Source organism: Arvicola amphibius, chromosome 15 (genome assembly GCF_903992535.2).
Source record: "Arvicola amphibius chromosome 15, mArvAmp1.2, whole genome shotgun sequence".
In the NCBI taxonomy this organism is placed as follows: domain Eukaryota; kingdom Metazoa; phylum Chordata; class Mammalia; order Rodentia; family Cricetidae; genus Arvicola; species Arvicola amphibius.
Window position 1 is genome coordinate 9,145,479 of NC_052061.1, and position 24,730 is coordinate 9,170,208.

A 24,730-nucleotide genomic window follows, 5' to 3' on the forward strand; every position below is an offset into this window, starting at 1 on the left:
CTTTCTATTTCTGTTACATTTTTTACAACTTCCATTTGGTTCTTAAAACAAAACAAAACAAAACAACTTTTTATTTCTTTGCTGAGAATTTCTAGTCCTCCTTATTTGTTTCAAGAGAATTTGTAAGTGATTGTTGAAGTATTTTTATCAAGACTGCCTTAAAATATTTTCTAGACAATGCCAGCGTCTGATTCAGCCTTAGGTCTGTTGATTATCTTTGCTCCATCAAGTTGTGATTTTCCTGGCTTTTGATATGATGAGTTTTGATTGTGTCCTGGACATTTTGGTTATTATGATAGGTGACTCTTGGTCCCACTTTAATCTTTTATTTTCCAAGTCAGTCACTCTGTTTAGGTTCAGCTCAGAGGTCCTGCTTACTGTTATGCTCAGTGGTTTCAGTGACAGGTCAGTTTTCAGCGTGAATACCATGTTGGTTTGGTCTGCTAGGCATCTGGTGTTGCCGGGCTTCCCCTGAACACTAAGGAGCTGAAGAGAGGAGAAAGAGCTTTCCCAGCCTGTAGAGGGGTTACCTGTAGTAGAGGAAGACAGTCCCAACTCTGTGAAGAAGGACAGCATGTTTTCTAGCTGCTTTGTTTTAAAAAATATTTTTAAAAATTAATTGCAAATAATGATGCATATGTAGAAAGCATGAAGTCTGATATTTCAGCATTGGAACACAAAGTGTAGTGATCGGTCCAGAGTAATTAGTGTATCTGCCGCCGTAAACATCTGTCATCTCTGTGTGGAAACATCTAAAATCCTCCCTACTAGCTCTTTTGTAGTATACAATTAATTGTTGTCAACTATCATTACTCTACTGCGCTGTAGAACATTAGAAGTGGGGGCGGGGAGGGAGTTCAGAAAGAACATAGAAACGGATGGGAGGTAATTATTTAAGAAATCGTGCATGAAAATTTCCAAGAACTGCAGGACATTAATCATCAGAATGAAAGACCCTGAACAAGTTCTAGCAGAGTAAGTGAAAAGAAGACACACCACACACACACAGCCCCACATGCACACACACACTCAACCTTACTTTGAGATTTTCAAAGCTGAAGTGGACTAGGGACATAGCTCAGCAGTAGAACATTAGACTAATGGGCAGGCAGGGCTGTGGGGCTGATGCCCATTACTGACCAAAGCAAATCCTTAAAAAATAGAACACGGAGAGCCATTCCTTTCATTCAGGGCACTCCTGTTCCCATTAACCACCCTCTTTCCATCTCTTTCTCTCTTCACAGGCTCTGGGAACAGCTGTTCTAATCCCTACCTTTATGAAATCAATATTTTATGTTACATTTAAGTGAGAACAAGTGGTCTCTGTCTTACTGATTCTAACGTCTTTACCTTATTTAATTTGGCACAATAAAGTCTATGTCCTTTTCCTTTTTTTTCTTTGTTTTCGAGACAAGGTTTCTCTGTGTGGTCTGGCCTTTCTAGAACTTTGTTTATAGACCATGCTGGCTTTGAATTCGGAGATCCGCCTGCCTCTGCCTCCTGAGCGCTGGGATTAAAGGTGTGCACCACCACTGCCCACCTCTATTTCCATCCATGTTGCCACAATTGACAATTCAGCATTGTATGGCTGAGTAATTTTCCATTATGCATATGTTCCACATTTTCTCTACATATTCATCTATCAGTGAATACTTCACTGACTTTCACATCTTGACATTGTTAAAAGTGCTCTGACAATTGTTTTTGGCAGTCAAAGACCACAGAAACCTGCTCTCATAGACTCGAGCTCACACTATACCAGCTTTGAGAAAAATGTCATTGTATTTCTTGTCTCAGAGGAAAAGTTCTATCTTGTTCCAGCCACTGATATTTGCGTTTTCTGGCATATTTGACTGAAGCTAGTACTAAGATAGAAATTAAGTAATTAGGGAAGGAAGGAAGGGAGGAAAGGAGGGAGGGAGGGGGAAGGAAGAAATGAAGGAAGGAATGAAGGAAGGACAAAGGAAGGAGGAAGGATTTTCTTAATTAGACTATTTGACTATCAGGCTATAGCAGCCCCTCCGCATTTCTGAAGAGTTGGTTCCAAGACCCCCTGAGGATACCACATTCTGGAATTCTCAAATTCCTCATTTAAAATGTCACAGCACTTACCTGTCACTAGGCATGGACTTCTGGAGACTTTACATTGGGTCTAAGGTACCTGTCACATCTGATACAATCTGAGAGTGCTGTGAAAAGTTGCTTAGGGAATAATGACAAGAAAGTGTTTGAGCATGCTCAGTTACAGAAACTGTTAGGGCATCTACACAGGGCTAACTATAACATATCCTATCATGGCGGCTGGGTTAGGGTTGGCCCTAGAACTTCAACACGACTGAGTTCAAAGAACGAAGCAGAAGGTTCTCTGTAAACCACCGAACCCCGTGTCACCTTACAAATACCAGTCCCTGCATTAAATAGATGCCTAGTCAAAGGGACTTTCTGGACCAAGTCCTTACTTCAACTGCAGCCGTGGCTGTTGGGTAGGAAGAATACCTCTGCACCCAACAACCACAGTCCAATTTCAGGCAGTTACCACCTATGGGACATGAGTAAATTCATTCAATTAAGTTAATAAATTGAATTAATTAATTAATTCAAGGGAAAAGAGCTATCATGAAACCAGCACTCTCTTGTCCATCCGTGGTCCCTTCACAAATGCTCAGCCTTTTATTTAGTGGTTGAGCTTATATAGGAGGAGTCACTGACAACAACAGCAGGCATCTTGATAATCAGTCTCACCACAACCTCTAACCCTCCACCCCTCTACCTCAATATACAGGACCTCCAGACCAAGCAAACCTTCCCTGGCAATCAGTGACAAACAGAGCAGGTAGAGGGAGGAGCCTTCTTTCCTATAACATTACATGTTCAAATGCCTGCCCCCCGCGTTTTGCTTCGCGTCTTCTGGCAGAGAAGAAGGTCTGTTTATCTTCCATTCTGAAAGAACCAGGCTCTCAAATTCTCTGTGCTGGTGGAAGCGCTCGCTGGTGCTGGTGACTGCACAGTTGCATGCTGCCAGCATGAAAAAGGATGAGGTCAGAACCACCCCAGGGATGCGAACATATATATTTATGTAAGAGGCGGTGAAATTTGTCTGCAATTAAGCTTTTCAAAACCCTCAAATCTGTTGTTTGGTGGTTGGAAGCAGATGTTGGAAGGTTCATACTGGAGTCTGTCTTTATTGATAGGCACTCTTTTGATCTGCCGCCAAAAAAGAAATCTGGATGTTATTTGGGATTTGGAAATTTTCTTTAAATAAACATATTAGTTAAGTATGTAAATCTGCTTAGCATCACTTCGAGCATATTGCCTGTGCTGGAAACATCTGGGGCCCGGTGTCAGCTGACTTATTAATTCACACTTAGTCCCTGCCTCACCCGGGTTATTGCTGACTATTGTTATCTTGATTGCCTAAGCCAGGGTGTCTTGACAACAGCTTCAAGTCTTGAGGTTTATGACTAGTGAGAGAGTCACCAAGCAGGGCCTGTCTGGGGTCTTTCAGGACGGGTTTTGGAAATTAATTGTTAACATTTGGGAATATGAGCAGTAGAGATCTGTGTTATTTATCTGAACTGGCCAGCATGTAATTCTGGGAAGGGATTATATGCACTGCTACTGATAAGCCCTGAAGTGAGGCCATTAATACAGTGTTGAGTCATAAAGCTCTCCACTCTCTAGAGGCGTCCCTTCGTCTAGTTAAATGATGCCCAGTTATCTTCGTCCTTTAAGTGGAGGGCACATCATTTTGGCGGGCTGTTTTATAGTGAATGAAGGCAGCCACATGTCCTCAAGCATAAAGGTGACAGGGCACAGAACACCAAGAGCCTTGTGTTTCTCACACACTCAACCCAGACAGCATGGGTTGAAGACATTTGGAGAGGCCCCTAATGGATGAGGACTGTGGTCAAGGGTACAAACGGTCGACACAGTTTTTGAGAAGTGGCACGGATTCCGTGTCAAGACCTAGGAAAAATGACTTGGATTTATGCACAGTGATTCCTTACAAATCTCCTAAAAGGCTCGTTGGCAAGAGAAGTAAGAATATGGAAAAGGGACCCAGGACTGGCAGTAGCACACAGTGTAGATTGTTGCTGTGAGTAAGACACGTTACGGAGGTAGGGACGTGAGCGACCAGAGGTCAGAAGCAAGGCGACAGGTCCGCAGTTCATGGCTTCAATGCACTGATGGTCACTGTTTGCTGAGTGCAGAGAGAACTAGAATAGACACAAGAAGCAAATACTGTTAACGCTGGAGTCCCTCACCATCTCGAGGCTCTGCTGACAGAGTCTAGCTCATGTCCCATTGGGACTTACTCCACCTGTATCTTTTGCCCACACAGCTCTGTGAAAAGTGGGATGCCCTGCATCCTGGCTTAGCCTGGCTCTTGGACATTAATAGAGCTGCTGGCCCTTCAGAGTCATGGGCAAGGGAAGGGACACCTGCTCAGGGCAGAAAAGGTTGGAGTCATCAGACAAACTCCCAAGGTGCTTCAGTGGCCCAACACACAGATCCCAGCAGCCAGAGTGAGGATTCTCGTTGCTATGCTCTCTCTGCCTGTGTTTGACGATGTGCTGGCTGGCATGGGGCTGGCCCTGTGGGTGCCTTCGGGACATCTACTCTCACAGTGAATGCATTCAAAACAGAGATGAATCTAGTGCCATGTGAACGAGAAGAGAAGGAGGGAACAGTCCACACAGTGTGTAGGAGTGAGAGGTGTAGAGTTTGCGGAGAATCAAAAACGACCCATAGTGGTCTCACTAGTTACTTGTCTCGTGTGTGGGACAAAATGACTTATTTTGGCCTATAGTTCCAGGTGATACAGTCCATCAGGGTGGGAACTTTAGGCAGCTGACCGCATCGTGTCTGCCGCTGAGCTTCTGTTGTGATCTGAAGAGACTCGGATATTTAAGCACATGTCTCCCCGTCAGTGGCGCTATTTGGGAGAACATTATGGGATGTCCAGGAGGTGCAGCCTTGTCATAGGAAGTACTTCCGTGGGATCAGGCTTTGAAAGTTCATAGCCTCACCCCACTTCCACTTCACTCCTTGCTTATTCGTGGTTTGAAGAGGTGAGCTTCCAGCTCCCTTCTCCAGCTACCTGCTGTCAGGTCTCCCCTGCCATTGTGAACGCTCCCTGTAGAACCATAAACCCAAATAAATGCCCCCTCTTCTCTAAGTTGTTTTGCCTTGGTCATGGTGGTTCATCTCCCCAACAGAAAAGTGACTTATGCATCTTCTGTCTCCTTTTCATTTAGTCTGGGACCACCCCGACAGACCGTGGGATTCTACCACCAATATTTAGACTGGGGTTTCCTACCTCAGTCCAACCTAGATTATCTCTTACAGACATGGCCAGAGATTTGTTTCCAAGGTGATTCTAATTCCCATCAATCAAATTGACTATCAAGATTAACCATCACAGGGGTTTTTATTTCATATCTGTATTTAAGCAATTTCAAAGCATAAAACTAAGGACATAATTGTTATAAAGCAATGAATATTTTATTTTAAGAAACAAATTGACGGCTAATAAAATAAATACATATTTCATTAAATTAGTAGCTTAACAGCTGTTGTTTTCCCAAATATTCATTTTGTGTTCCATTTTTTTCCATTAAGAAAGTCCTGGATTTCTACAATGTACCAAGACGGTGTTAGGAGGGGTATCAGGTACCTGTGGCCTGGGGTGGGCCTTGGGTCTTGCCAGATTCTTAGCTTCTAATGTAAAGAATTAAAGAGGCTCACACAGATTTGCAAAAGTACCAAGGAAACTTCATTTCAAGCATAGCAATAAAAAATATCAGAACATACTGTAAGAAGGCAGTAGGCCACACAAGTGAAGCTGCTCCTGATTATTGTTTGGGGCCACCTTTTATGGGGTTCAAGAGGAGTTTGGCTACTAAGGGTTGTAATGAGAGTGTTTCTGTGTTTTGATTGACAGATTTGGTCATGATTTTTCTATTGTACATGTCCCTTTCCATAAGGAATCTGATTTTAATCATGTGTACACCTAATTATGCATAAGCATGTTAAATAAAGAATTCTCATTAAAAGTTCATTTGAGAATGTGATTTTGTCTTACTCCACCTGTATCCAAAACTAATTCTGACTGGATCAGCTCTCCCACCCTGTACCAGGGTGTATTGGAAGTACTTTTGAATAGAAGCTAAGAATGGTGGTCATTTGATGGAGGACTCTCATTGGTTAATAAAGAAACTGCCTTGGCTTTTTGATAGGGCAGGATTTAGGTGGGTGGAGTAGACAGAACAGGATGCTGGGAGTGAGGCACATGCCTTGGACAATCGTCATGCCTCTCCTCTCTGGGTCACATGAGATGAAGCTCCGGCCCAAGATGGACATACGCTAGAATCTTCCTGGTAAGCTGCCACCTCGTGGTGCTACATAGATTATTAGATATGGGTTAAAGCAAGATATGTGAGAATTAGCTAATAAGAGGCTGAAACTAATGGGCCAGGCAGTGTTTAAATGAATACAGTTTGTGTGTTGTTATTTCGGGACATAAGCTAGCTGGAGGCTGGGAGCCGGGCAGGATGAAAAGCAGGCCTGCCCGCAGCCCCTCACTACAGTCATTATGACCCCACTGTTGGGAGGGTGTATATGTAGTCTGACGTAGGTGTAGGTCTTAGGTTGCTAACCGGTTGCTAGGCGCACTGCTCAGAGTGGGATGGGTGTATACAGCATGTGCAGACCAAGGAGGTAAGCTGTGGAATGCACAGGTAGTACTCGGGTATATGCCGTCCATCGAGGATGTTCATCCTTTATGACTTCAGCAGGGGTTTCTGACCTCCCTCTGCAGAGATGAAGAGGGGATAGCTAAGAACTTAAGTTGTAAGCTAACAGGTGGAGACAGCTTGGATACTTCTAAGAATGAAAATAATAGCAAGTATCCTCCCCCTCCTTCCCACACATAAACACACAATTTGTCAGTGGTTGGTGAGAACTGGTTATTGGCTTCCACCCTGATACAGAAAATAGGTCAGCTGGGGCATGACCCCTGTGGGTACCTGGCTTCAGGCCTTTTTAAAAATAAGTAAGGATGTAATTATAGGAATACTGCTGTATGTTACAGCGATAAATAGCTAGTATTTGGGAGAGAAGAGGGCAGATAGATCTGGGCTTCTTGCCTGCCTGTTTTTAGAAAAAAAAAAGGATTGTTTCCTAATTTCGGGTTTCTGTAGCTGAGGCCTGGATTTTTCTGGATTCCTTTCAGGGAAATGGCTGAGCATGGTCCCTTGAATCTGATTCTCAGAAGCGCCTATTTTCAGCTATTGTGTTGGTTAGAGAGGTGAGCCACGTCTTTTAATCTTATTTAGAAGGGTGATGGCTTGAATCTGCTTTGTCCTCTCCCACCCCAATTCCTGTGCTAAACACGAAGCCTCCAGTGTCACGATGCTGAGAGGTGGCAGGCCCTGGAAGAGGAGGGACGTTCACAGGACTATTGCCCTCAAACTGCACTAGTGTTTTTCTCCAGAGACCGGCACAGTTCTCTCGAGACTATTGGATTAGTTCTAGTAGGATGGATGAGTTTTCACAATGGCAGATTGCTATAAAGCAAGTTCGATGCCTTTCTCAGGTGCGTGTCTCTCTTAGATGTATCAGGTTCCTCTGTCTGCTTCTCTACTGCGATGCAATGGAGGATGAGGACCTCATAAAAAGCCAAGCAGACGATTGGCTACAGTCTTGGTCCTTTAGAACCGTGAGCTAAAACACATTTCTTTCCTTTGTAAACTATCCTTCCACGGGTATTTTGTTAATAGTAACAGAAAATGGGGCAACGAGCTAAACTGTAAAAACCTTGTTCTCCAAGAGGTGGTTCTTGAGACTTCAGTAATTATTTCCCTTACTCTTCAAAATGTGACTTGTGAATCTATCAATATTATATAATTACCTAGTATTTATTGATAAGTCACTTATTTGGGGATACAGACAAAATAAGATGCTTGGAAGCCTTGCCTGGCTGGAGAATGAAGGGACATGTTTTTAAAAATTTAAAACCAATTGTTTTTGTTTTGGTTTGGTTTTTCCAGACAGGGTTTCTCTGTAGTTTTGGAGCCTGTCCTGGAACTAGCTCTTGTAGACCAGATTGGCTTCAAACTCACAGAGATCTGCTGACTTCTGCCTCCTGAGTGCTGGGATTAACGGCATGCACCACCACCACCGCCTGGCAGAAATCCAATTTTTACTAAAACTAAGGGTATATTATTAGCTCATAAACATAAAAAAAGCCAGGGTCATCCTGGAACTAGCTCTTGTAGAGTAGGCTGGCCTTGAACTCACAGAGATCCATGTGCCTTTGCCTCTCGAGCGCTGGGATTAAATGTGTGTGCCACCACCACCCAGCTTCTCTAAGTTAGCAACTGAAGCTGGGCTCACTTGGGCATCTCTTCTGGGTCCTTTTGATTTCCCCAGCAAGAGCTGTGGGCAAACTGCGCAGTCCTGCTCCTGGCAGCGGGCTGGTTGTTTGCTGGCCCGATTTAGTTCTTATCCATGCTGTCTTGTGCTCCCTCGAGTTAGTCCAGGTTTTTCTGTATGGTGATAGGAGTCTGAGAAAAACTGAAAACACATATCGCCAACTCACTGCATTGCCAAGAGGAGTTTCTGCTCACATTTAAGGGGGGGGAGCAGGGAATGGTTTCCCTCTCTCACTGCTTTTGGTAAAGAACCCGAAAAGCTGCATTAGCAAGGGTTGAGGGGCGGAGGAAAGCGTGGCAAGGTGCCTGTGTGTTTTCCTATTTCCCACCAGCGTCTTCATGGCTGGCTTTGGTCAAGGCTGTATTTGGAGCTTAGTCCTCTTCACCATCCTACTCTGTTGACTTCAGCCTCAGACTCCCTGCACCACTGAAGCGGCTAAAATAGTTCCAGCCCCCACAAGCAAGATCAGCAGGGAAAGAAAGTCCATCTGCTTACTTTTCCTAGAAAGCCCCCCTTTTCACCACTAGATCACGTTATGTGCCTGTGTGATCCAACCAATCTCTGTGGTCAAAGGACACCGCGCACGAATTGGCTTGGATTTAGTCACATGCACACAAATGGGGCCTCGCGGGGAATGTCAGGCTTTGAACGTAGGAATGAAGGAACCTCCAGAGGATATAGGGAGCTCTCACTGGAAGGAGAAACAGTTACTGCAGCTAGTCATACGTGTGGAAGGACTACAGAGCCCCGTGACAAACATAGGCGAGTACACAACACTGGCTGGATTCCATTTGCCAAGGACATACGATAACAGGGTGGGATGCGGGAGGAGCTAAATTTGAAAACAGATCTTCAGATATCTTTGCCCTGAGCTACTTTCCTCAACACAGAGCATAATCTGACGTGACATGAGAGACATGGGAGCCAGCCAATAGAGACTTTTATTTTGTAATAGAAATATCACATTAACCGATGGCAGCTTTGGCGTCTCACAACCATCTCTGAGTTGTGGAATCTATTGATTCCACCACTTTCAAGCCCTTGCCCATTCACGAAGGCATTATCTCCCCAAACTTCTTTGTCCCTGCTTATATTTGTCAACTTTACAATCCTTTTATTAGCAGCAAAGGCCTGGGGAAGCTACAAATAAAAGCAGGGATTACAAAAGAATTCTTATTAAAGCATGCCTTCTTGGAGGCTCAGAGCACAATGCCTTCAGCTTCCCCTTGTGAAAAGATGTGTTTTCTTGTTTAATTAGGATAGACCTCTGTTCCTTTAGACGACAACACACCAGGCATCAGGATGGCAGACTCTACGGGCTTTAAGAAAAGGGGTTTGCTTAGCTCACCTCTGTTCCACTCTATGAGTGTGTCGTGGCTGGCGAAATATTCTGTCATATTTGGGAATGGATGTGTGTGAGGTAAGAACTGGGTCCCCATCATGCAGTAATTGGCCTCAGTCTGTTTTCCTTGTTGTTATTGTTGTTACTTTGCATTTAAAGCCTGTGTCGAAGAAAGGCAAAGCCAAGTGCATCAATTAAGTCCTAGCAAGAACCAGATGGCACATTCAATGTGGGTAATTTGAAGGGGGTTTAGTAAAGGGACTTTTTGTGTGTGAGGATGTGTATGGGGTTACAGGAAACCAGGATGCTGCCGTGCCCCAGAGTCCGCCACTGTCTCCCATAGAATGAGGGTTGGCAAGCTGCAGGCCACGCAGTGGATCAGGTCTGCCACTTGTCTATGAAAATAAAGTTTTATTGCAACACGGGCACACATATTCCAGAGGCAGTGTTGAATATAGCTACAGAGATCACATGGCTTATGAAGCTTAAATGTTCACCATGTAGCCTTTACAAAAGATGTACACTTCAAGGCCAGGACAGGGGTATGGAAAGCATACCAGGTGCATGTGGGAAAAACTTAAAGAACCTGCTGCCTCTCAGCCTGGCTGTGCACAGCCCTGAGAATGAGCATCACCTCTAATCCTGCCAGCTCATTTGTGCCCTCCAGTACAGGCCTAATTTGCTGGACACCGACCCAGGGCAACTTGGCAAATATGGAGATAGGGATAAAAACCGTATCCTCAGTCTCCTGCCTCCTAAGGAGCCCTCACCTCCTCCACTTTAAGTCACAGGGAGAGGAAGTTTCTGGAGTCAATGGCATGGACAGAGTGGAGTGGGAAAGGAGAGAAGAGCATCCCCCAAAGCAGAAGAAAAGAGGATATGAAGGGAAGAGGGTCTTGGGGAGAACTCTCCAAATTCCGAGGTGCCCCAGCTACTTTAGGAATTACAGTCTTGGCTACTAGGGATGAGAGTGACCATTGACCACGTAGCTCCTGGAAACACTGGGCAACATTGGACACAAGGAGAGGAGGGCATGGACCATTGGTTCAGAAGCAGTAAAATCATCCCAGATCTGAGTTACACTGAGGAAGAATGGGTCCTTCCACAACACATCACAACCTCCATCAGGTAAGGATTCTGTGATGATTTAACGTTTTAACGACTCTAGAGTTTCTTGATCCCTCCCTAGCACCCAGCCCGACGCTTGATATTTACTGCATAAATACTTCTTGAAATAGCTAATTTAATAAAGAACATGTAAACAATTACACTGAAAACAGTGCCATGAGCCTGTGTGATGAGGGGGATGCAAGCGACTAAGGTAATAACATAAAATCCTCATCCAAAGCAACCAAACAAGGAAGGTTGAAACCAGACATGATGCATGGAGATGCTCAACAGGTAATGCACTTGCTGCATACGTATGAGTATCGGGTCCCCAGCACTCATGCAAAATGCTGGATGTGATAGCAATGCCTGTGATCCCAGCACTGGGGCGGTAGAAACTGGATCGCAGGGCTCACCACTCCGGCCTCTCAGCTAGCTCATCAGTGCTGCTTACGGTTCAGATGCCCCGAGTAACTAAGGAGCAGAGCAGAGAGGTCCTGAGTGAATGGGAGCTCTTGACATCAGCACAGCCATGCCCAGGACCCATGGGTGTGGCAAAGCATGGGTGAAGCTCAGAGGGATCACAAAGTGAGAATTCGGACAGTTATGCAGAAGCTGCCTATCACAGTGTCCTTCTCTGGGACGCTGCAGTCTGAGACTTCATCCCTCCAGAGACATCCTACCCAGATTAGCTAAACCCCCTCCCTGCTTAGCTGTAGACCATAAACCAGTCTCCTTGTTCAGCTGTGTACAATAAACCTGCCTCCTTGACTCAGACTTACAAAATGGGCTCTCCGAGTGTCTAGGCTACTATTGTTGCGGGTGCAGCTTCAGCAGACCGTGCATGGTCCATCCAAGCCCAGCTTTTCTGTTCTGTGTCTGTGTGTCTGTCCTTTCTGCAGTCCTTTGTTGCCTGTGTCAGGACAATCTCTGATTAGTGCAGAAAATGGGAAACCCTGCCCCTGCCCCCAATCAAGAAAGAAAGGATCACAGAGGAAGACACCTGACATCAAGGCCCAGCCTCCACAGTGCATGAACAGGCATGCACATCTGCCTACACACACACACACACACACACACACACACACACACACACACACACACAGAGAGAGAGAGAGAGAGAGAGAGAGAGAGAGAGAGAGAGAGACAGAGACAGAGACAGAGAGAGACAGAGACACAGAGACAGAGACACAGAGACACACACAGAGAGATTATTTTATCTTTTATTTTACTAACCAAGAATGCATTACTTGATGAAGGCTTCTGACTTTTTTATGCTGGGAAGACCTGTAGCTTCTCTTCCTCGTATAAATTGCATTCACGACACCCTACCTAGAAGGTTAGGCTTCTTTAGAATAAGATGCGCCACCTTAAGAGACTGAAGTAATATTCTCGGGCAGTTTGCTTCTAAGTTGTCACAAATTTCCTCTGTTTGTTTTTAGCGTTTCCTTTACAGACTCTTCCCAGTGCACTCTCATTTCCACAGAAACAGCTCTGTTTCCTTTCCCACTCCCATTAATGTCCGTGATTATACTAATGAGTACAACCGAAGCAAACAGATTGGGAATAAATCCTAACAGACTCTTAGTCACTTTATCGCCTGAAGAATTCAAGAGCCTGGCTGAGGGCACACTGCTCTGCAAAGGAACCCACTTGCCAGGAGTGTTCAGCCTGGGTGGGAGGTGGCAGAGGTGCTTTAGAGGCGGCAGGGAGAGCTTCAGTAAATTTACTGGGCTGGTTAAGTGGATGTTGTTGGAGAGAGAGCCTCCTGTGTACAAATTATCACTCTTTCTGCACATGCGTACATGCGCGTGTGTGTCTGCCTCTGTGTGTGTCTGTGTGTGTTTGTGTGTATCTGCCTTTCTCTGTGTGTGTCTGTCTCTCTGTGTGTATGTCTGTCTCTCTGTGTGTATATATCTCTCTCTGTGTATCTCTCTGTGTCTGTATCTCTCTCTTTCTGTATGTATATCTGTCTGTCTTTGTGTGTGTGTGTGTGTATGTGTCTGTTTGTGCACCTGTGTGTGTGTGTGTGTGTGTGTGTGTGTGTGTGCATTCTTCATAATTTGTGTTCCTAAATAGAAGTTAGGGGAAAGAAACCTAAGTACAAAGCTAGACCCAGGAACTTGGAGCGTCCTTGGACTGCAGAGAGGGGAACGGACTCTAGACCTTCCTTGGTGAAGGAGTTCTGTACTGAGAAAGAGTTAGTCCTGAGGAGACTTGTACTCCAAACCTGGCCCTGCCACTTAGGAGTTCTGTGACTTTGGGTAGGGAGGGAACTTTATTCTAGGTCTTTATTGAATCACCTGGAAAGTAAATAGTAAGTAGCCAATACAAAATCAATACTACTTGCCCCATCGTTTGCCTGTAGGAATTCTGTCCCCGGTGAAGAGTAGTGTTTGTAGAGTCAGCATAGGCACAGTTGTGCTGCAGTGACAAACAACCTCTAGCCTGAGTGGCTTGGAAAAAAAAAAAACCCAGAGTTTAGTTTTTCCTCATTCACACCATGGCTGTCATAGGCAAACATGGGACCCTTAGGCAGGATACTCATTCACTTTGAAACACAGGCTGATGGCACAGCCAACATGTTGAGTGCTGTTGACCTCTGAAGCAGAGAGGGGAGAGACAGTCTACAAGCAATTACGTATTTGATCTGAAGATGAAACCTGCTGGCATTTCATTGGTCAAAGCTACTCATTACTCTCACCTAGTCCCACAGAGGGAAGATGTACAATCCTCAGGTTGCCTAAAAGAGTATGAAATACAGATTTTTGATGAACAGCCCCAGCGACTTCCATACCACTTTTTATTTTTTTTACCTTAGTCTCTCTTCCTCTCTCTTCCTCCATGTCCTCTCTTCCTCCTCCCTACTCTTCCTAATACCCCCACTTCTCCTCTCTCTCTCTCTCTCTCTCTCTCTCTCTCTCTCTCTCTCTCTCTCTCTCTCACCTTCCATTCCTCCCCCTCTCCACCCTTCTCCTTTCAGCATTGAGAACGTGCTGGCATTGAATCCAAGTATATTTTGTTATCAACTGGGCAGGCATGTTCAGCCTCAACACTTAAACCTCACCCAAAAAGGAGTGGTTTGAAGACTAAATTAGATAATACAGGCGACATCTTTAAAAACCTGACGAGGGTTGACTTGTCAATCTATCAAGGTATCTTCTCTTTTTGGTCATTCCCTGTTCTCCTTGAAGGGGAGGGTGAAGGCTTTAGAGTTGTAGGCTGAAAAGAGAAAATACCCTGTTTTTATGATTGTCTAATATTTTCACTTCTAGCTTTATCTGCATATGATGTTCAAGGGAAGTCGGAGTCAGGCCTAAGGTTGTCTCTAGGTGTCGTTACATGTCGCCAGAAAATCCTTAGCCAGTCAGCAGAGTGCTCCAAAGATGGTGTCCCTGAGGACTTCCCTGAGTCACTGCCCTCCATGAGAAGTTGTGTAGCTGCACCCTGCAGGATGGTGCTGTTCAAACCTTAACACCACAGGGGCAAGATTCTGAGCTGCTTCCGGTTGACCCCAGAGCTGTCATTTCTCAGTTGGCACTTTGATTAGAGAGCTTCTAAAGGAAGTCTATGAGAGCGTAGATGGAGGCTATATATGTGACTTAGAGTCTAAATGAAGTCTAAGAGAGTGTAGGTAGAGGCTATAGCTAGGACTCAGAGTCCGGGAGCTACTACTTGTCTTATGAGGCTTGGGCAAAATACTTCTTCACTCCAAGACACTATTTTTTCATCTGTCAGTCAGACACCCTCACAAAGCAGTTTAGTGAGATGCCAGGCCATATTTACAGTCTGCTGGTAAGCCCTTCGGGCCATAAGCATGGGCTCCCTCTACCCAAGAAGGCCCCTCCTCTCTTGCTCTCTTGGCCTTACGCAGTAGGTGGCAGAGGGTACCTCTCTCTTGTTTGCTGTGCTAACCACAGCTCAACTTCCAGAGAGATCTGCCTTGTACAACTGAAAAGTGTCAGAGGCAAGGAGGAAAGGAGCCTAAATCCCGACAATGTAAGTGAGCATGTGGACAGAGCATGACCGGAGAGAAAGGAAGGGAGGGCCCTGAAGGTAAGGGAAGTTGATATAAACGACAGCCACAAAAAAATCTTAACCAAATAGAATCTTTAAAGCAGGCCACGAGCAGTGAGACCCTGCGTTTTCTTATGGGATGTGGTGATAAAGAAATTACATAGTTATTTGAGAGGAACATAAATAAAGATTAATAGGTTAATGAGTTATTTTCCTTTCATTACTACACTATTGTACTTTATTATAATTGCTTTGCACTCATTTAATTAAATTTGAACTGGGGCCAACACAAGATAATTTGTTTTCCCCGTACTGAACAATGAGTATGCAGATTGGATGCACTGAAGCAGTAATCAGGCCTCTGTTTGTAACACTTTTCTACTCTGAGTAGACATTATAATTGATAATTTGATTGTTGCAGTACTCTGTGCAATATATTTTAAAGCAACATTAACATAATGGAAATTATGTTGTGGGCTTAATCTCAGCTTTTCACTGAGAAGCTATCTGGCCCCTCCGTGCGAACCAGCCAGTGTCTGAGAACAGCAGGACTGTCTCTCTCATTCTTCCTTTCTGTACCTGGCTGCTTCTTTCCCTCCCCATTCCCTTCCTTTCTCCTTTCTCTCTCCCTCCCTCCCTCCCTCCCTCCTTTTCCTTTTTCTTCCTTCTCCCAACCACATTCCTTCCCTCCCCCTACTTCCTTCCTTCCCTCCTTCCCTTCATTCTTCCCTCCCTCCCTTCCTCTTTTTCCTTTTCTTTCCTTCTCCCAACCACCTTCCTTCCCTCCCCCTACTTCCTTCCTTCCCTCCCTCCCTTCATTCTTCCCTCCCTCCCTTCATTCTTCCCTCCCTTCCTCCTTTTCCTTTTCTTTCCTTCTCCCAACCACCTTCCTTCCATAACCTCACTCACCGTCAGTCTATCCTTGTCAGGTTTTCTAGCCCTGTGGAAGAAACCACCACAATGAAATGAGAGTGTGGACAGCAATTGCTGCCCTGTTTACTAATGTGGAGACCCGTTCACATCTGGAACATTCAGGAAAAGCATGCAGGAGCCTTTCCCGCAAATGACTGAATGAGAGATTATTCAAGGTGGGCACCGTGCCGCTGGTAACCACGGCGGGTCAATTCATGGTGGGGTCACGAGCTCTCTTGAGGCTTTTTCTGCACACGTGGGCAGAGGAGGAAATGTTACCAGCATTATCTTTGTCTCTCGTCCATTCTTCCTCGGGACTGCAAACACTGCCTTGGGAAGACGTGGTCTTTATGTTCATGAATACACTCTGGGAACTAATCCCCTTTGGGTGCCAGGGTTTCTTGTGCTGCAATGGAAACCAGGTGTGACATTCTGTTTAATAATCCCAGGCCAGAGATCTCGGGCCCAGGCAAGGAAACCTTGTGTCCAGGTGACTTCTGTTGACTTTTCAGAGCTCTGTAAATATTTGTTTCTGTGTTTGTTTTGGGAGCAGGAACATCTGTGAGTGGCTGGAAACCACCATATGTATTTTGGAGGGGCTGAACGAGGGGAGTCGGCTGTGTGTTCTTAGTGCGCATTGACCTGTCCAGATTTGGAAGTTTTGCTAAAGTCCAATTTCCTGGGAGAGAAGCCCCTTCTTTCCTCCTTCCACTCTTCCCCCCAGGCCTGCATACACACATGGTGGTTACAGTCTCATTTCCAAATCATGCCAGCATGCCGCCACAAGCCCCACATACACACATGGCTGTCATTGTTACATTTCTACGTCATGCCAACATGGCGTCACAAAGAGAAGGCTTTTTATGAGCCGGTCGACATTTTGGAGTAGGCAGGTTGGTCTTTGGCATATTAATTTTTTTTCCAATGAGTACTTGAGTGCCTTAGCTGGCATCTCGTATCCTGTCTCCATTTTCTTCTCTTCTCCCATTTTTTACTTTTTCTAGAAGATTAGCTAGAACTTGACCCACTCACATACCAGTTACCCAGTTCAGTTCAGAAGCAGCCCTTCTGAGGTTGACTTTTTTTTTGCCTACTCTTCTCCTTATTTATTTGGAGTATGTTTTCATCTCTCATTATTGTGAGATGAACTCTTCTCAGTTGGACCTAATGTTCTAATTATTATTATTAGCACAGATAAAGGGCCTTGAGTTAAGTGTTTTTACAATCATCCCTGTTAAAAAAGGAAACAGAAAGAGAGCCCCACTTGGCCTGGAAGGAGTACGCTTCCTCTTGCTCACAGATACCGTGTTTAAATTAAGAAGCCCACAGCTGGGATGTGGTCACAGCCTAGAGACACATCTTCAGATTCTTGCATCAGCCCACCCATGGCTCCTGGCCTCTGGGGGCATCACCAAGGAAGCTGGCTTCCAAACAAGAACTCATGGAACAGTTTCATGGAACATAGGGGAAAGAGGGCCTTGGTCCTTTCCCCTGGTGTTGACAGAAGACTGCATGTTCCTGTAGACTTACCAGACATCATTGTACTTGGTGTGTGTGGGGGGGATCAGCTCGGTTCTTCAGAGTGTGTCCATCTGTTCATGTGTTTGAACACTCGGTCCCCACTAGTGGTGCTGGTACCGTTTGGGGACAATGTGGAACCTTCTGGACATGGGACCTAGCTAGCAGACAGGGCTATGGGGACAGGGCTAGAAGATTTCTAGCCACCAGATTTCAGGCAAGTTTTCTACTTCCTGTTAGGGACCATGTATGTAACATGTAGTTGACCTATACCCAAGCCACCATGGCGTCACCTACTGCCGTGTCTCCATTGTGCACTGCATCCCCTTCACCTGGAGCCTCCTTGTCTTCTGGTGCTTTCGCCGGGTATTTGCTCACAGCAACTGGGACTGTAACTCACCCACCATCCCAATATGTCCTCTTGGCAAGCAGAACTTAAGGATTTGAGAGCCCTGAAAACCATGATACCATAGCTCCTAAGTGAAGAATAAGGGCCAAGCTAAGGCGAATAGGCCAGTGGATGTTCTCAAGCCCTTGGGTATCTGGGCTCCAGCTTGTTAGGGACCACTGAGAAGAGTGAAGAACACCCATCTCAGAAGTCCCTCACTAAGGTGAAGGGCAGCAGCAGGCTGTTTACAGAGCAGCTCCCACCAGCTGTTGGTAGAGTGGTTCCTGCAGGAACATTAACCCGCCTGATTCCACTCTGGTGAACACAGAGCAGGCTAAAGCTGTCGGAGAGGTGAAGTGCAGAGATACCAGCAAGAGAGTTGGGTCAATCCAATCGCCAATGTCAGCCACCTCCTGGAGTCACCAGTTAGCTGTTGAGGTGAGGCCTGGGACGATACAAGCGGACACAGCTTGCTCTTGCAAAATGCGATGGATATCAAGTCTTCTTTTCCATACTATAGGGGCCTCAAGGACAAGAGGGAGCTAACGTATCAGCCTATATTTGTAATTACCACCTGATAATGACCACTCCTTTATCACACGGATGACCTGGCACATGGCCCAAGTGTGGGGCTAAGCACATGGTAAGTTATGTCTCAGTTGGCTCAACAAGCCCATGAGAAAGACCCTGCCACAAACTCCATCCCTTGCATCTTAACCTGCTAGAGTGAAGAACAAGGATTTTTTTTTTTTTAATCCAGGCAGCTTGGCAGCAGAGCCTTGACTATCTCATACAGATCTCTGTTTAGAACCTGAATGTGGAACACTAGAGATGATCTCCCTTGTTAGAACCACCCTTTGTGGAATATTTCCTGTGTGTTTCGTCTTGGGTCGGGCACTTAAATTCAGTTACTTAGATTGAGGTCGGTGCTAAAGACATCAAGATTCGGAGACGATAAACCACACAGCTCATAAGTGGCTCTGTCCAAACTCTGACCCTTCCTGACACCAGTCACTGAGGCTGGCTACAGGATGCTACCCTTTCTAACCTGGCCTCTGAAGCAGGGATAGACCGTGGATGAAAGAAAGTAAGGAAAGTGTATTCTTAACTCGCCCCAGAGAAAGCAGGTGGAACAAGGGCCAGTCAAGAGTTGAGGATCATTTGGAATATCAAGAACCATGCCTCCAGCCCCCTATCACAAGCCTAGTGCAATCAGCTGCGGTGGTTGGTGGCTATGTAGCCGTGATAAAATCCAAAGTACTTTGCAATTGACTTCCCCCTCACCTGGCACAATAGCAGGGACCTGGGAATGGAGCCAAGTCCACTAGCCTTCTACAGGCCATTCCTCCAGGACTCTCTTGAAAACGTCCCTTCAAGTCCAAGACTAACATGATGTCCTGCTAGTGTCCTGCTTGTTGGGTTTTGGAGATCAGTAGTTAAATGGAGCATTAGCAAATCCAAGGGTGTGCCGGAGCAGGCAGGAAAGAGGAGGCCACCTTTGCTCCTCTGAAAGGCACTTGGGAACACAGTAGGTGGTCCAGATGGGAACCTATCCCCTCTTTCCTTCACTACCTTCCTTTCCTGTTACTCTTGTCAGTCACTTCTTTTGTTTCCTTTGTAGGAAGGAAGCACCTAGTCATAAACAAAGGCTGCCTAGGACACCTGACTGTGGCCAGCAGAGAAGAACAAAGGCTGCACTTGACAAAGGGGGCTCCAGCTCTTGCTTGGGGACCAGCCATGCAACCTTCACCACTTGCTGGCTTTAGGCCTCCAACCAAGGGCAACTGGACCAGATGATGCAAACGTTTACCCTACATAGTGTTTATAATTACTTAGCATGTGTTTTTTTGTTTTTGTTTTTGTTTTTTTTAACAGCAGATTTTGTATTTGAAGATTGTGAGAGCAACAGAAATCTTTGAAAATCAGATGTGGACACCTTGAACCCCTTCTCTTTCACGGCCATTATCTACTGGTACTGGGTTCCAGCTGCTCCTGCTAGAACGGGCTTGCATCAGAAACTCACTGCTCGTGTTTGGTTTGTCCTACACTCAGCTTGCTTTGAGGTTTCCTCCTGCTTCCTTTCTGGCACTGTAATAAATCACTCTGACCAAAAACAACTTCAGGGAAGAACAGATTTGTTTGACTTACACTTCCGGGTCACGGTTCATTACTAAGGGAATTCAGATACTCCAGCAGGAACTTGAAGCTGAAACCATGAAGAAATGCTGCCTACGTACGGATGCACTCGCAGACCTGTGTTTAGCTAGCTTTCCCAGATAACTCAGGACCACCTTACCCAGGGAATGGTGCTACCCATGGTGGGCTGGAACCCCCATCTCAATTAACAATCAAGGCAATCCCCCACAGACGTGCTTCTAAAAGGCAGACAGCTAAAGAATTTACATGCCTGTGTTTTTACTGTGTGGGAAAGACAGGCACGTTTATGAAATATCAGACCTTAGAAGATGGCAGAGATGTGTCCTGGGCATGGAATCTGCAAGATGACCTCACGTAGGGATCTCCCGGGGTTCTCTGAACCAGAGATAACCATTGGAAGTCTCTTCCAGTTCATATTTGCTCCTTTTGGCCAGGGGCTCCTTCTTTACTGGGGAGTCTCTTCACCTAGAGGTGAACACTGCTCGTGTCTCCCAACCACCTCTGCGAGTGTTCCTCTCCCAGCCTGGATGTCAGGGCAGCTCTAGCTAAATCCACGGCCCATTGGATGAGAAAGTGGAGGCCGTAAGGTCATTGACAGAAAAAGACAGTTTACTCTGGGGTTTAATTAAATGGAAATGGGAGGGATCTCTCTCTCTCTCTCTCTCTCTCTCTCTCTCTCTCTCTCCCAATTTCTCTTTCTCTCTCCCCTAATTTCTCTTAAGGTCTGATATGAGGTTATTTGAACATACTCCCGCTTTTGTAAGGGGGAAAGATAGGATATCAAAGCACACCAAACCCTAACCTTGCTCACTTTGCAAATCCGGAAACATCTGTCTTGGATTCACTTCTCTATTTCTCCTCTCCTTCATTCTTCCTTTCTACGAAGTAAACGGAGAACAACCGTATGGTGTTTTAGATGTTCAGAATGCTCCACAGGCTTCTCGGTGATTCTAATCTGAACACACGAGAAGCCAGGGTAGTGGAATGACGACTCCCACTGTGCAAGCTTGGAGCCTGGATTTAGTAGTAGAACCAACAAGACTGCTTTCCCCCAATGGCCTAGAAGAAGGCTGACCACACTGCCCAGACCCCTGCTATGCCAGTGAGACCTGAGCTGTCTCCATGAATAACAGCTGATTTGGCCTGAGGAATACCTACAATGTTCCAAGTGTCTACAGAGTACCTTATATACAAAATATTGTAATTCCGTAAGATCTACCCCTTGTGTATCATTCTCTTCATTTCACCAGGGAGGAGGCTGAGGTGCCCCCAAGCATGGCCAGAATTCTGATGAGGTCACTCCACAGGCTTGGGGCTCAATCCTTACATTCTCTCCACCACACTGAAAGGGGGGGGGGGTAACATTGTAATTACCCTTGTTTAAGCTCCCACTGTTCCAGTAATCTTATCTTACCAGAGTTCCTGAATCTCTTTATCCTCCCCTCCCTCCATGAAGTTTCCTTGTCTGCTAGACAGTTTTCCACGTTGTCTGGGATTATCTGAAGGTTGGAAGGTGCTTGTGCCATTTTGCCATTCAAGAGGCCCCCGCTACAGAAAAGGAGAGGCCAGCCCCTGCCTACTGCTGGGCTGTGTTTTGCAAGCAGCTCTCCGTTCTTCACAAACTCAGGGCTGCCACTTTCAATGCCCCTTTGGAACCTGGCTTAAACTGAGTGGCGACCATTCAGGAAGTGGAAGGCTTGTGCCACACCCTTGACATGATGTACCAGGGCGAAGGGAGTAAACATTAACCAGAAGGTCAATACGGAAGCGTCATCCAGCAGCAGTACGTAGAACAAGATGCAAGGGGAGCAGGAAGGCAGCCAAGGCTTGGGTTCAGATCCCTCTGACATACACTGATGATGTGGTCGTCCATACTTAGCTTAGCCTTCCTCAGTCTTAACTTTCTCTGAAAATCTGAGATGGCCATGTATTGCTTTGAGACCTGACAAACAAATGGTCTCACATGTAGGACATGTTGAGGATACTGATCAGCACCGTGGATGCAATCAGCAATACTATTTTTTTCTGCATGCACCTGAGCACAGTTAAGCAATAAGAAGCTGATTGTAGTCTTATCTCAGATTTCTTTGCTATGCTCATATTTCAGAAGAAAAAAATCATATCGGGATTTTTATAATACTATTTGTTCTAAACTTCCAGAGCATATGCAATCTGTGTTCAAGCCAAACCACACTTAGTATGAATCTATCTGCCCAGAAGTAATAATGTCTACTTTATGATGGCAGGCAAGACTTGTAGTCCCCAAAGAAAGACTGGAATGTGTCATGGACTGTCCTGATGCAAAATGCAGGAAGGGTGTGTGTATGTGTGTGTGTGTGCACGCGCGCGCGTGCACGTACCCAGCAGGTGTTTAGAAATACATGCAGAACAGGCTTCCCAGTCCCGGGAGGGCATCCTGGGGAACTCACATCCCACAGAAATGGGAACTGGCAAAGACTGAAAATCAGAGTAGAAACAGAAACTGGTCCTTCATGAGAGGAGAAGTGTGGGAGGGAGGATGCAGGAGACTGTAGACTTTTGTGGTATCTGTGATGAATGTGACCGGCTGGGTCCAAAACTTCACGGTGTCATGTTGGAATCCTGATGATAATAAGGACAGCACGCCATTGGTGAGGCCAAAGCAAGGCAGCCACAGTGGCAGGGCACAAAGTCCACGGTCACTTTAATGGGGAAGTGAAAAGAGGCTGGTATTCAGGGAAGGAGAGGCGACTCCCCAGTGACACACCGCTCTGAAGTGGACACAGAGAGGCTGAAAAGGCCATCTGAGGTTGTCACCTTTCTTTTTCTCTCCTCCCACTCCTCTGCTTCCTGAACGGAGCATGATTATCAAGAGAGGGTATATCCACAGGGCTTTTTGTTCAGTATATGGTCATTTATTAGAAAGAAAGATTTGCCAATTTACCTAGAGACGGAAGAAGACTATGAGAAACAGAGTGGACAACCCGACACTCAAGGGGAACCATTGATAACATCAGGTGACAGAAGAGAGGGCAATTGACAAGTATGGAGCAATTGACTTATTCTAGAAGTGACTTTGAACTCAGTCATCTAGAGAAGGGTCTGGTATGCAGTCATTATTAGCCTTGGTCATCATCCGAGGGAAAGGCTCATGTTTTCCCATGAACAAACCAAAGCACACGGGTACTAGGTGCTAGGATTGGGGTTTGGCCTCTCATTTATCTAATATGTTCACACCCCATCCTGCCTTATGGCAGGCAATAAAAGCCTAGACAATAGCTGTGCTTAACTCAGAGCTCCTTTCCTAAGACATGTTGCCCTGGGAACCTAAATGCTCAGTATGTGTTGCTAGGACTCCTACACCTCTGAGTCCTCAGCTTCAGCGAAGACCAAACTCTCCTGAAGGTTCTGGAAAGAAGGACAGCTTCAGAAACAAGGTGAGGGGAACTCGGACCTGCGTACTTTATGGTAGCATTCGCCCAGTGACTGCGCCCGCCCATGCTGGAGAGTCTCTGAAGACCTGGGAAACCTCTGCGTGTCTGGACATAAGCCCTACCTCAGTAAGCTTGCTCCATAGGGGCAGCTCAGGAAATGGCGGTTACAGTCACAGGTTAGCAAAGACGAACGCACAGGGAGTGAATGAAGTCCTGAGTGAATGTGTGTTGTTGACATGGGCATGGGCATGTCAAGAACCCAACGCCACCAACCCACGGGAGTGGCAAAACCTTCCCTAGGTCAGGCTCAGAGGGATGCTAACCCTTCCTGCGGTTCATGTGTTGTGTGCAGAAAGCACCATCATGATAGCTTTCCCCCCTGCTGTTCCCATACAGAGGTTGCATCCACAGAGATTAACTTGACATGCTTCCTTGATTCATCTACCATGAACCCTGCTTCCTTGTTCAGGAGTGTACCCTGAACTTTTCAGGAATGAGCTGACGGACTCTGTTCTGCTCAACTTCTGGTCCATGGTTCTCCCTACTCGGGCCTTTCTAACAACCATTTAGTTCCCCACTGCCCTATACCCAAACCTGCCTTCCTGCAGCTTCAGACCATGGGCTCTAGTTTTATCTTACAAGTTTCAAGAGGGAAAATAGGATCATTGGTTCCAGTTTACTGTGACTGGAAAGTATGTTTCCTTCTGGGGGGGGGTCTCTCAGAGAGGACACTGTATAGCTAGCTCCCTGCCTTTTGACTTTGGATGGCTTAATCTTGGTCAAGATGAAGCCTGCAGAGGTTTTAAAAATGCATGCCTCATGTGCTTCTTACATTACTATGAGAAGACTATTCCCAGAGGCACATCAATTCCAAAGAAAGAAAGAAAGAAAGAAAGAAAGAAAGAAAGAAAGAAAGAAAGAAAGAAAGAGAGAGAGAAGAAAAAGGAGGAAGAAAGAGGAGAAGGAGGAGGAGAAATACACAGAGCACATCTGAAAACACAGATTACTGCTTGAGCCTGAGATCAGCTCCCTCCATCAGGCCAGAGAAATCTGCTCACCTGTAGATCCACACAAGATAAGCAGACACTGCTGTGGCCCACACAGCATTAACGTGGCCACAGCTGACTAAAAGGCAGAGTAAGGAGGATATGTTGACTCCCTTTTGCACCTGAGTGCTCGTCAGATAGATGGAGGCCACTATTATTCCTGTAAAATGTTATCATTTTGTTCTCATTTATCCCCGGTGCTGATAACCGTTCCTTGCGTGACATGTGTTTGAAATCCTGCCTGCATCTAATTGCTTACTCTTTCACCCAGAACTGAACACACGCCGCTCTAGCTGCGGTGTTGCCTGCACAGAATCTATGAAGATCGTCACTGCCTTCCTGCTGAAAAGAAGACCTATTGCCGCCGCCTGGAATGGCTTTTAAAAACAAGTGT